Source organism: Dufourea novaeangliae, unplaced genomic scaffold (genome assembly GCF_001272555.1).
Source record: "Dufourea novaeangliae isolate 0120121106 unplaced genomic scaffold, ASM127255v1 scaffold40, whole genome shotgun sequence".
In the NCBI taxonomy this organism is placed as follows: Eukaryota; Metazoa; Arthropoda; class Insecta; order Hymenoptera; family Halictidae; genus Dufourea; species Dufourea novaeangliae.
In genome coordinates, this window is record NW_015373924.1 from 83,282 (window position 1) to 97,944 (window position 14,663).

The following is a 14,663-nucleotide window of genomic DNA, read 5'->3' on the forward strand; positions in this document are numbered from 1 at the left end:
CCCTCTCCCTTCCCCTCTCTCCCTCCCTCTCTATCTCTCTCTCGCTCTCTCGCTCTCTCTGTCTCTGTCTTTGTCTCTGTCTCTCACACGTTTCTAAAGAGAATTTCATAAGGAGCAAGATCAATAGCGAACCAGCGCCTAGGCTATGTGGGGTCTCTATGCTAATGCGGGGATCGATGCACGATATGTAATAAAGGCTGTAGTACCAACGCAGAGAAAAGAGTGCTGGACGATGGGGAAACAATGTTATCGGGCCCGTGTGATCTTTCGTCCGGTTCCTATTCGGTACCCGAGGCGTCTCTCACCTGGACGCGTGTGGTTCTCATCAGCGCGAACGAGAAGAGCACAATGCCTCTTCTTATTTCGCTAGGATATCGATAATGGCCAGCCACTTTGCAGCCTGTCCAGCCTTTTTCCGTCGACCGCCGCGATCCAACACGCACGTGGAACGTGTTCCAGTCGCACAATTTAGATACCGGCCGTCACTCTGTCAGCTGGTTACGTCTTGATAATCGATATCGGGGGAATTAACCCTTTCCTTACGGCAGGGTAGGCCGCAATTATGTTGTCGCTGTACAGGACAGTTGAGTCGCATGTGTACACTTTTCCGTAAACAGTGTAAGTATCTATACCAAATATCATTTTATACAGGGTTACTCATGGGAAACTGAACACCTAAATATCTCTGTTGGGATTGAAGGTAGGAGAATATGTCCTAGACTAAAGTACAGGGCTCTCGCGATTATTGACTCTTTGTTGATATGCGATTATTGTCCAGGCGTCATCCCTACCACTGGGCAGGGGGAAGGGGGGGGGGCGTGGAACTTAAAGATAGAAACAAATTCAAATTATGAATTGTAATTGTAAAATTGATTGCTTATCAAAGTATAGTTGCATCAGAGTTTGGATTTTTGTTAATTAAATATTACATTTTATTATCTGAAACTGGCGAAAAGGATTGTAAATACAAATTAAAATCTTATATTTTTGTACAATGAAATCTTAGAATTCAGAAATAATATTATTGTATTCATTCAATGAGATTTAAATATTACTATTGGGTGGGCCAGAAAGTAATGTCGGATTTCTGAAATCTGATGATTTTTTTTTACTTCAATACTATTTTTTAATCCTAACTAATAACATATATACATGTTCTGAAATCTAACATTCTAACGAGTCGTTAAAAAAAATCGTTACGATTAGCTTCAATTTGCTTAAATTGATTCTGTTTTGAAAACAAGTGACGGTAAGGTGTACTTTCGAGACATTATTTTTTTTCATTTCCATTCGTCTACACTGCATCCTGTCTAGACTCTACAGTATACCATCATGCACACAGGAAACGTTTTTTTGTTACTCATGTCGTGTTTTTTCCTTTCTGGAAATAACAAAAAGCTAATTACTAAAAAATTCGAAATTGGCCTTCCTGTTACTCATTTTCAAAACAAGATTTATTTGAAAAAATTTAATCTCATCGTATTGATTGTATTTTTGTATATTTTTTTTCATTAGTTAGTAGCTGTGTTTTGTATTAAAAAACAAAAGTAGTTACATCTATAGTGGAAATTCGATATTAGTTTCTAGCCAACCTAATAATACCAGGATCCGATGAATGAAACTACTTTCACAAAACCTTGTTTCCTCCATCCCCCGCGATTGCACGATACGGTAATCGGCGTAAGAAGCAACAGTAGATTCATCGAACAATTAAGATAAGTAGAAGCACGAATATCTTTCAACCTACAAGCATTCACGAGTTTACGACGGCGCCAGTAGTAAATCTTCAATAATTTGCCATCCTTCCTTTGTTTCCACGGACTTCACAGCAACAAAGAAAACGTACTTAACCAGATACTTTCCGGATTTCCTACTCGTTGCGCAGCGAACAGTCCGCCTTTGGAATGGAAATTTCTCAAGTGCACACACCGTAATTTCGACGAATTACATCATTAAAATTGTTCAGGATGCCGAGAACGATTGATGAACGAGACGGACTATGATTTAGTGGCGCGTAAAAACAACAGCAACCTTGTTATTAACTTCGTGAGAATATCGCCGTGCATGAAACAGGAATTTCGTGGAGCGTGGCAGAAAGTTACGAGAAGCACGCGTACGGTTGTGACTTTCTTTATTTTGAATTTTCGAGGCCACGAATGCAACATTTCCTCCTGAATTATTAGGTATATGATAATTATATCTGCTTGGAACTAAACAGTTACATTCGTGCGCACGCGGTAGTAGATTTTTTTATAATTTTAACATTATTTTTGGATAAATAAACGAAGTTTGCTGGACAAGTAACGAGACCGTTAACGTAGAAATTTGTACTGTCAATTTATCCAGAAATCAACATTATCCCCTTCAAAGTAGTTCCTTTGGGAAGTCACAAACCACTGGAAACGTTGTTCCCACTCCAAGAAACAGTGCTGGAAGTATTCAACTGGAACTTCTTTCACCTGGTGTGTCATAATTTTTTGGATGTTGTCCACAGTTCTAAGATGACTACACTTGAGGTGGTTTATGATTTTTAGGAATAGCAAGAAATCACATTGACTCAGACCAGAGGAGTAAGAGGGCTGTGGAACCACTTTATTGACCAAAAACTCGGTCCCTGAGATTACAATGCAACAGTAAGCGTTGTCATGGTACAGCAAACAATAAAACTCTTTGTAAACGAAGTTTCGACTAAAAAGGTTATTCCCGTGGTACCAAAGCCTCCTTATTCCCCTGAGTTCAGTCCATGCGATTATTTTGTTTTCTCAAATTAACAAACCAACTTCGAAGAGAACTGTTGATAATATTCGAAAGCCTGTGACCAACCAATTAAAGAAACTGTCAATAGAAGTGGCCATGAGTGGTACAACGTCTTCCGTGGTGTGTGGTATCGTAAGGAAACTACTTTCAAGGGGATACAATTGATTTCCAGATAAGTTAACAATACAAATTTCTATTATATTATCAGTTTTGTTACTTTTTGGACAGTCCTCGTAGTACTTGACTGTTTCTTAATTCTTCAGAAATTTGCAACTGTGTTTGTATACAGTGTGAGGCACTTAAAATCGGCCACCTAAATAACTTGGCTGCTATTAGTGATAGGAAAAAATGCATCTGGCCAAAATGATTTGGTTATGTGTTCTTACTTACATTCTGATAGAGTATTTCAAGACGAATACAATGACCTATTGGAGAGGTCATTCGTGGTCTGGGTTAAGCCAATTGTGATGGAAAATAATTTACTTTGAGGAAATGAACAAACACCGTTGATTTATTTATCTAACAGTAATACACGACTGTATGTAAAAAAAAAATACCGTTCCATTTAAAAAAACAGAGATGACCTTCATATCTCCTTGACGCCTCCACCTATCAAAAAACTAGTAACATCGGATGATCAGCCCTTCCATACCAAATAATTTTGGCCTGATGAATTTTTTCCTATCACCAATAGCAGCCAAGTTATTCAGGTGGTCGGTTTTAAGTGCCTCACCCTGTATATGTTTATTTAAGGAAAGTTAAACGTTTATACAGTTTTTTCCTGTTTGCGAAGTTATGTTTTACATTCTGTTATGTTAAAGAACCTATGTTTTCTCGCTGTCCACGGCATTGTTACTTACCAAGAAAATACAATATCACAGAATATCTTGATTCAGACGTTATAAACACAAAAGTTTCAGTAGATTCATTTTTTAAACTAATAGAGTATGTTAAAAGAAACTATTGCAGGTATGTATTTAATGATGATAGGTACAATTGGTAAAAGAATATCTATTTCAAGCGGATGTTATAGTTTTATTATGTTTGTGTTGCTCTATGGAAATTTCTTTGTCCTGTTGTATTGTGATATAGAATTTCATATCTGTACATTCAAAATCATATTAGAAAAATCAATTTTTTCAACAGTCTAACATTATCCCCGAAGGAAATAATTTCAGTAATATTTGTACATAACTACGCGTTTCACAATAACAAAACGAATTCGTGGCTATATTTGGAGTGGACTATTATATAAATGTTCTGCATATGTTTGCATAAAATATATTCTACTTCCGGACATTTCTCACTGAAAAACAAATAAGTTTATTGGAATCGGGCTTTATGTGCGAGGAGAATAAAATCTTTCCATCGCGAAGTATTGGAAGGGAAGTTCATATTGAACCGTACCAAATATTTTCACGCGGAAAGTAAGAATTGAGTTTGAAGACGCTAAGGAAGTAACTAGATTGCCGAGTCACGAAGAATTCAGAAGAAAGTTCTTATCTGCTTCAAACTTTGTATCCTATTTATACTTCTTACATTTACATATTCCCTTCAAGCGACATGAAAATAGGCATTGCAGTCAGTTTTCTCAGTCACAGAGTCAGTTTTGTTATTTAATAATTATACGAACCAACAAAGTATCTCGTACCACATAGTTTAAACTCATGTGTTTTCATCCATAACGTATAGTAATAATGAGTTTTTATTGTAGCCACATCGAAAATACAATAGTATGATTGGTTGCCATACCATGTTTAAATAATTCATTGTAATAGAGTATACATGTACATATATTAAAGCTTTTACAAACCTAAATTGTCTGGTGATATCAAAACATAAGTTATAACACGGTTTTCAATTAGATTAAATAATATATGTTATAAACCGTCTAATGATTAGTAAGATAATAAAATAAAAATAGTTCTAACCTACAGAAAGTAAACGGAGAGAAGAGCAATTTGGTCAAACAGTTGAGAAATTAAACTATTTAATACAGAAATAATTAACCACGAAAAAATGACTAATTTGCACAAACAAAGAAATTATGTATTCATAAATAAAAAGAATTAGTGATAACTAAAAAAAAAGAGAAGTTAAGTATTATAATATTAAGTATTTTTAAAATTTCAACAGATTACGAAGTTTTCTATGCATATAAGAATATTGTTTATGATAATACGTCTGAAAGAATTTGGACCTTAAATTTAATTTTAAGACGGAATAAGGTCTGCTCAATACTAATCAGACAACAATTGTCTACCTAATTGTCTACATTTTCTGCGTTTGCTATCAGGACTGTAGTAAAACCAACTTTGAATTGAATGTAACGTGTCTTATGAATACACAAATGAATCTTTCCATTTTAATGGTATTGGTGCAATATTCTATTATTATATTATATTAACGTAACAATGTTATTGTACACTCATACAAAAAATTGATGTAGAAAATTATATAACAACAGTACAATGTCCTATGTATCATTTACAAATATCGCCAACCAATCTGCAATCTTATTGTAGCGAGAGTTTTCATAAATTTAATACTTTTCTTTCGTGTATTTGCAGTTTCGGTTCAGTCCCGTTCATTCAACTGCTTTAGTAGGTACTATCAGTTTCATCGAAACCTCTCTATTAAAGACTACATAAGTGTGTGAAGTCAGTTTCGCGGCCACTTCCTTGCGTGGGCGATGAGTTATTACCGTTCTGGACGACTGACATGAAAATGTAGGCATCCGCCCTCTGTCATTTAACGGACATTGAAAAATTTCATGCGGATTTAGTTCGCGATAAATTGATTGCCATGAAACAACCACGACAAAATGATAAACTTTTCAATCATTCTAATACGTCATACAAGTTGTGACCTCAGTCATAATACCGTCGAACGTAGGATGATTCCTCATGTGAAAATAAGTACAAAATATGAAAAAGGTTTTGTTTATGACGTTTAGTTTTCGGGAAAATTGAAGTTAAATATTCAGCGGGTACAAGTGTTGTCCCGTATGATATACCTGATCGTTATTAACCGCTTCTACTTACTGCAAGTGGTAATGATAGATACAGTATACAGTATGTATGTACCTACTATGTACGTACACTACCGTCCACAAGTATTAGGACACCTGTTCTGTTGAAGAAAATATGATGTTACGTAAAAATTACATACTTCATTTATTACTTCATGTAGTGACATAAAAGTTGTCTATCGAGCTTCGATATCCCTCAAACAATATTTATGTGAGAATTTCGGCAATTTCGCAATGCCTTGTAACGTTCACTAGATGTTTAGTGAATAGACACATATACAATGATTACTCTGAAAGAGTAGAATTAATAAAATTAGTAAACACGACAAGTAATACTATTGTACAACGTTAAGAAACTGAAGTTAAAATATCTGTTAAACTAATGATTGTTTGACCCAAGTATCTTAATACTTTTTGTAGAATTCAAGAATGCATCAAATGGTGTATGAAAAGTGTATACTTCCATTTAAAACAATAGAGGTGACCTTGAACTATGTGAAACGCTTCCGCTTTCGGAGAAGATATTGTACATACACCAGACGATGTAGTACTCGAAACCATTTAACCCTCCGAGCACGGTCCCTGGGTCACGTGCTCGAAGAGCGACATGCACACAGTGATAGAGTCAGGAGTAGGAACACGCGTCCCGAGAGCGACACGCACACAGTAACAGAACCAGGAGTGAGGATCTCGAGAGTGACACGCACACAGTGACGGAGCTGTCGTGTAAATCGTACAGTGACCGATCTTTGTTTACATACGAACGACCGGGCCAAGACGCCGCAGAAGTATTGACTTACGTCTTTTAGAAGAATTTTCAACACAATTGACTGGTGAAAACATTGATAATCGGGTAAAAGACTTTGAAACGTGTGGAACGGGTAAAAATACAAAAAAATCCATTCAAAGCGTGGCAGATGTTGCTTTTGCGTTGGTAATAATAATAAATATGCCAATACTTGCAATTTGTGTGCTAGACATGTATGAGGTGCCATAGCGAAAAAACAAGTACGATTATATAATTAAATAAATTATATAATTTGTTTTATAATTCACGAGATTTTTATTCTAGTTAAGGTACAAGACCCTATTTCTACTCACGTCCCCATTACTACTCGTTATTTTTATTATTGTTGTAAATATTTGGTAACCATAAAAATGGTGTATATTTAAATATTTTTAAATACTTTGAGTATTCCCGCGACGGTCGAGTGGATCCGCTGTTGTATGAAAGGCAGCACTACTTCTAAGAAAATATTTTGTACCGACATCTCAACTTTGCCCGCGAATTCAGACATGGCGTTAACGTCTTCGGTAAGGGACAAAGTCTGAAAATTATATTCGCTAATATAAAGTAAAGTTCGCTGATATAAAGAAAGTGTGATTACCGGAAAGAAGAATTAAAGTGGCTGCGTTCTGAACGTTGATTCGAAGTGATTTTAAAGTTTTTCGGAGAGAATATAGGTGAGTAGTTATTACGACATACTATTTAGCCACGTGTACGGATTTCTACTTTGAGATCTCAAAGTGGTATAATCTCAAAATAGATATTGCTTTCTCATGTATTTTCATAGATACAATTTGTTTTTTCAGTAATAATAAATCTATTTGATACACTGTAATTTTTGAAAAGATTTTTCACAACATAATTTCAACTTAATGCGTTTGTGTTGCAAAGTTTACTGTTTTTAAAATATTAGTTTTATACATAATTAGGTACTTAATATTTGAATAATAAGAATAAATATCAGTCCTATTCAAAGGAAATTCTTACTGAAGCACTAAATGCTGTTGTTAAAGGAATGCCAATTCGATTAGCTAGTGACAAGTTTAACTGTCCTATTCTACAATTAGATGTAAACATAAAGGTATTTATGATGTTGAGAAAAGAAGCGGACCTGCAACTATACTGATGCCTGAAGAAGAACAGCAATTGGTGGATTATATTCTTCTGATGGGTAACAAAGGTTTCCCTTTTACAAAGCATATGTTGCTTGATAGTGTTGATCTCTTAGTGAAGAAGTTAAAAAAAGAAACTCCATTCACTGGAGGTAGACTGGGCAGACACTGGTTTAAGTGTTTTCTAAAGCGTCACCCAAACTGAGGATGAGAACACCATAAAATTTAAGTAAAAGACGAGGTGATGTTACTGAAGAACAACTTTGTGGATGATTTGAAGAAGTGGGCAATTATCCAAAGTCTAAAAATTTGTTTGATATTGATGTTTCTCGTATATTTAACTGTGATGAGTCTGCTTTTTTCCTTTGCCCAAAAGGAAATAAAGTACTTGTAAATAAAAAATCAAAAGCTGTGTATAATTTAGTTGGTGAAAATGATAAAGAATGTTTAAATGCTTTAATAACTGGTGATGCAGCAGGAAAAATTGCATCACCTATGGTTACATACTCTTACCAGAGGTTACCTACAGTGATTGCTGAAAAAGCACCGAAAGATTGGAGCGTAGGTATCTCTGACAATGGTGGGATGACAGGGGAAACCTTTTATGAATATGTGGCCAATGTATTCTATCCATGGTGCACGAAAATGAGAATTCCCCAAAGATTCCCCATAATTATGTATATGGATAGGCATTCTTCTCATACCACATTAGCTTTCAGTGATTTCTGCATCACTAAGCAGATTGAATTGGTATCGTTGTACCCAAATGCAACTCATATCATGCAACCAATGGACGTAACCATGTTTCGACCATTGAAAAGTGAGTGGAAAAAGGCAGTAACGAATTAGAGGATTGAAAATGGTGGATCAGCTCTAAAAAAATCTGACTTTGCACCAGTATTAAAAATTGCCATCGATTCCATGAATGCTGAACAGAGTTTACGCAATGGTTTACATTATTTTCTATAAAAACATCTAATTCTTAATACTCGCATTAACCTAACATGAGTAGAAATTGGGACTTCTACCTTAGTATAATAAGAACCGCGAAAATCCAAATGTAATGTGAAACCAGCTAATCATTAGATTGTATACATGGTATACACTGTGTAGTAATATCGGTGAGAGTTCGAGCTCGAGCCATACTGGCACTGTGTTGTTAGTACAGTCTCGGTGAGGGCTTCGAGTTCGAGCCTCACCGTCGCAGTGTAGTAGTAAAATATCGGTGTGGGGTCAGAAATTACATAGGGACCGCTGACCATGCTTCCATGCTCGGAGGGTTAATGTTTCGTAATAAAATGTTGTCTATCTTCTACTGTTTTAACGCTACGGCTTGTCCCAATTGCGTAGACCACTCTGTATAGCAACGAAATAAAAGTTCTCAATGTTCGAATTGAAAACAGTGAAAAATGAGATAACGTTACAGGGATAGACAGTGTGCGATAGTATTCTGTTCTGGTGAATGAATTATTATTCTAAGGATGATGAAATTAATTATCCCGCGTGCTCTATCAATGTCAAATCTTGTCAGTCCGACTTGCCAACAGCATACCTAGCGAATAATTCCGCAGTCTCCGCTCTGCATACTGATTGTGTGACGGGGAAGTGCAACGTTGGAGATTCGCACGTGCCTATTCCGCAGGGCTGGTCACGACGAATGGCTTCATGACGGAGATGGCAAACAATCTAACTGGTCCCGACAGAAAAAGCGAAATTAATCAAACGGGTTGCACGAATAACTCAAGCTTTTGCACCGCCTGTATTATCCTTTCGCGAATCGTTTCACCAAATTAGCCTCCTCTCCGCGAGGCCGTAAATTTACCAGCAAGCGTTGGACATGGACGTCAACACGAATAAATACGGTGTATCCAGCTTTCTAATCGACCGTTTTAACGAGCATTAATTTATCGATCGACAAATTAAAACTGCATTTAATCCATGAGGTGAAAGAATCGAGGGAAACGGATAACCTGACAACCAATAATCGATAGGCCGTGGTTACTCTTACAAGACTCTTTCGGTACAATAGCAGCTTTTTTTGTGATAATGGTAACGAAAGGTTGGGCATGCACAAGTGACTAAGAGTTGAACGTAGCACGGCTACTTCTATCCGCGACACGTTTCCACGACGACTGAATTACCTCACTTTCTACTATCTACCTTATTAATCGCGAAACTATGACCGTGTCTCGGGACAGTGTTATCTATGTCGGAAGTAAATCAAGCATTCCGCTTGTGGTAGACCGTTGCTAAAGAATAGTGAAACAGTTTTCATAATTGTGTAGGCGTTTTCTGTCTGTGTGTACAATATAGAACATCATTAAGAAATAATAACAATTTTGATCTTCATTATTAATGCTACTTGAAGTTATGATTCACCTCATTTTTACGAAGCTAATAGATACTAGAGTTGGCTTTAAGGATTCAGAGTTCTATTATATATTTTGTGAAAAAATATAGATTATTAGTCTCAATGTTTCTAATTACTGAATTATTGACAGTTATTATACGTAAATTCACAGTTTTGGAGACTAATTTATGCAAATAACAGTTAGACAGAGACGTTCTTGTGTTCAACTTATTATTTTGTCAATAATAACTTGCAAATATTATTAAACTTTATTGTTATAAGTGCATAAACATTCACAGTCTACTAAGTAGTATACAACTCGTTTCTCAATATTCCATAAATCTTCTTTCGTCAAACCTCATTATGCAAATACAAAATCGTAAAAATATAACCATAAATCTTCTTTGTTAATGTTACTTATATGACGTAAAAAATATAAATGCTGTAATGATTAAAGATTACAGTGTAATTATATTTAGAAGGAAAAATTAAACTTGCAAAATTTGAATTACAATGTTTAAGTTTATAGATGAAGAATAATTCAATTAATTTGAGTAATCATTTACTTACTATCTTTTCGCGACATTTCATAAAGAAGCGTACACGGATCGTTGCACGACATTAAACCTGGTTACTCGTTACAATCCAAAATTAATTCATCAGCCAGACAAAGTTACTCCGATAAATGAGACATAACGCACTGTTTTTTTTATAGGAGATTACTCTTGGTAAGAAATATTAAATCGAATCAATTTAGATTATTATTGTAGAAATTATTTACATATGCTATGACAGTAAAGAGTACTGTCAGAACAAAATAAGAAGTGTACTTCTTCTTTTACCTATTATAAAATAATGTTATATTCACGGAAACGTGAAAATTACATAAAACTGCGTAAGTAGTATCACAAATTATTTAAATGTCAAAATTACACGATCATAAAATGAGTTAGAAATTTTCTTCAATGGCTGGATGTGGTTGAACCATATTCTGCAGTCACTGTTTCGCCTTCTCAGTTTATTTTCAAAACAAACAAACGCATGCATGCTTACATTAATATTTTATCTAAGTACAGACTCGTTTATCATTCCTCTACGATTTTGTTAGTAAAAACACTATTTGTGTTGAACATGCAAATCATTTTTAATAGAGACATTGTAACCGATTATGTTTACATAATTGTAGACTAAAGGAGTGAGTTGTTTAGTTCAACGACTAAGTATACAGGGTGGTTCACCTAATGTGATCACTTCAATTACTCGTAATCTTAACATTCATAAAGAATATTTTCCAGATTATGTCATCTTTTGACCCTATATGATAATAATACTTGTTTATGCAGTATTAAATACTTTATCGAAATTCAGGAAGAAATATTGGCATTCCATTTGAAAAACTGAAGGTGACCGTTATATCTTGATAAAAATGTAACATAGTAAAAGACACATTATTACATTATATGTCCCCTTGATACCGTGCAACTTTTTTTATTTAAAATATTTTTTCATACAGTCAATAATTTACCAGTAATTGAAGTGGTCACATTAACACATTAGGTGAACCACCCTATTCAAGAGTCGACGGAAACCAGAGTGACATTCATTCGTCATCAGGTCTCCGATCAGTCACCATCTAACGAACAGTATTATTTTAACATGTACATTCTAATAATAATAATATTATATTAAAGCTCAAAGTAGGGAAATTTCATAATTAATTTAAAAAGTAACCTATTTAAAAGTTCACGTCCGTAACGACATTTAATTTTGTCGACTAAATACTACTTTCCAGAGGAAACACCCTTTGAAAGACCGTCCGTGTTTTCACTCGCGGTCACGCATTCGAGTTTGTCTTATTTAGACAACCAGAGGGAACGCTGCCGAACCTGGTCACCGGTGTCCGACAATTATGCAACATTATGTTGTCGGGCGGCGGTGAAGGCCGGGAGGGGGGGGGGGAACAAGTGCAATGCGTTGCTCGTTTTACGAGGCCGTGATTACTGAACGTGACTGCACAAAGCTGTGTAACGCGACGGGCCAAACCACGACCGTTCCTACGGGGATTGGGTCTGTGTGTAACGTATTGCCGGCCGAGTGGTGTGTAATATGCATATACGAGGCCTGTTACACCGTACGGAGGAGGATGCACCTGCCCCACGACGACGTCGTGGTGCCCGCTTGAGAAAACCCTCGCGGATGAACCCCTCTTCCGTTTCGAATACATTGGCTTGTGAGAAACGATTGGCGAGCATACTCTTAAGTTGCGTATTCACTTGTTGCGTATCTTGTATCGTATCATATCGCCGTTGCGTATCATTCAGTGATACGATACGGTGCAACGGTGTGTGATCTTTTTTCCGTATCATCATTGGGTATTAAAACATAGGGTCTCAGTTCTATCAGCATGGCAGAAATCAGCGTGCTATGAAACAATGTAACGCTGCTCGTCCACATTGGTTCAGCCGAATGCCGTTTCATTCCTTTGATGTGACAGCAAAAAACCGACACATGAGCGCTCAAACCCCTTGTATATCTTTGTATGAAATTTTGATATGCAACGCTTGTTCTCGTTGAAACGGATACGCAACGGCGATACAATACGACAGTGGTGGCCAACCTTGCATACCATGCGCCAATTTTTTCACATACGAGTTCAGATGCGCCATACAACTCAAGCACCTTTTTTACTTTCTTATGTTCATAGTTGGGGTTAGAAAATAGGGCAATATGGGCTTTGGGTACTTGAGAAATTTTATGGTGAAATGCGCCACTTGTAATCTTCCAATGCGCCATACGTTGGCCACCCCTGCAATACGAGGATACACAACGAATGGATACCGGCCTTTACACTCGAAGGCGCGGTAGTTCTGAATTAAGGTAGCGTTCGCATCGAACCAGCCAGCCTCTTCTTATCGTGTGACGTAGATTACTGCCACGGGATCGTCGTACGTAACGCGCCTTCGCGAGTCCTTCGACCTTCGCGACGACGATGTCGCGTAGCTTTGTACTCCGCTGTTCAAACATGTCCGAGTTAATAAACTATAGCACGGGACAGAATAATTTTCTATGTTCTTTGCGCCCACCTTTTTGACCCATGTCAATATTTCGCGGGGGAAAACGGTCGTTGATATTCTTGTTCTGCGTTTTGCCCGCTGTTGTATTATTTATAGTGTGCGTGGTGTACGAACGGAGAACATTATTTTCCAATTTATCATCGACGTGTTTATTACGCGGCTTCCATTTTTGCATTTGTTTCCGTTTATTTGCATCTTGGGTGAACATGGCGCTGCTTTGTTTGCGTGCTAAACTGTTTAATTTTTTAGTGTATTTGAAACTATATGATGCTGATCGGTTTTTTAAGAACGGCAGACATGTTAGAATACTGTTAGATAAGTTTTCTAAAGTAACTCATTAAGAACGTAGAAAACGTTCAAAATGTCTATAACGGATGTGTTAGAAATGAAAATTATAGCACATATCGCTGTTCCGGGATGCAGTCACACAACTGCAAAATAATTTTTCAGGAGATAAAAGAAATCTATTTTATGTAAGATGCTTATGATTAATGATGTCGAGTAGAAAGCAATTGTTATCGTAGGTTGGCATTTTAAGTCACAAAAGGATGTTGTTAAAATTTACCCCTAAGTTTAGCCTTCTCCTGCAATTATGACATTCATCATCTGAAATTGAAAATTAACATTCAACACTTGTTTAAAAAATGTTATTAGGTAAAGTAATTAAAATAGTGGATTACATTTGTAATGGAATGTATTATTTTTATTCCAGTTATTCTAGTCAATTTCAGCCCACGAAGCTTGTAACATTTGTTTTAAACAGGACTTACGTTATTTGTCCACTGGAAAAGTGAAACTGTTTAAGTCTGAGACACAACTAACACTTACGTCGGTGTTCATCAACAATGACTGTTACTACAATCATGCTATTGCTTTATTGAAAGGACTTAGTGTTCCTGAGACCAGTGACGCATATCATCCAAAATGTTTCATTTTGCACTTGCGTCATTGTTTCTCCAGATCAGCGATATGTAGTTTACACGTGCGACTACAGAAAGAAAACGTAAATAGTATCAACAATTTTATGTGTAAAACAGTTACCATAATAGACTTTAAGTTTGACCATATTAGACTTAAGTTTAAGGAAGCTCCAATCACCCGCGCGCTCTCCTTTCCATTCGGCCGTTCACTTGTGCGACACACCTACATATAGGGTGGGCTGGATATACGCATTTTACGATCATCTTCATTATCTTCGTTATTTTTGGAGATATCAGAAAAATTTATTCCCAGAAGTTGTTTAGTATGGAAAGGGCTATTAATTTGCAGTAAAAATTTTTTCGTTGCTTGAGGATATCTTGAGTTTTCAAGATTAATTATGTTTCCTTTTTAATGATACTGAAATATTGTGGAATATTTCCAACAATAGAGCCACTGTAACTTTGTGTAAGTAGCCTATCGATGTGAATCAGAATGTGAAACATAATGAAGGGGTTAATATCTCAATGTTCAAAACCAGCTTAACTTGTAGGTAGGATTTGAAAGAATACGGTCATATATTTTTTCAAATTTATCGACACACGATCATACGGGAGAAATTTGCAAAGGAAAA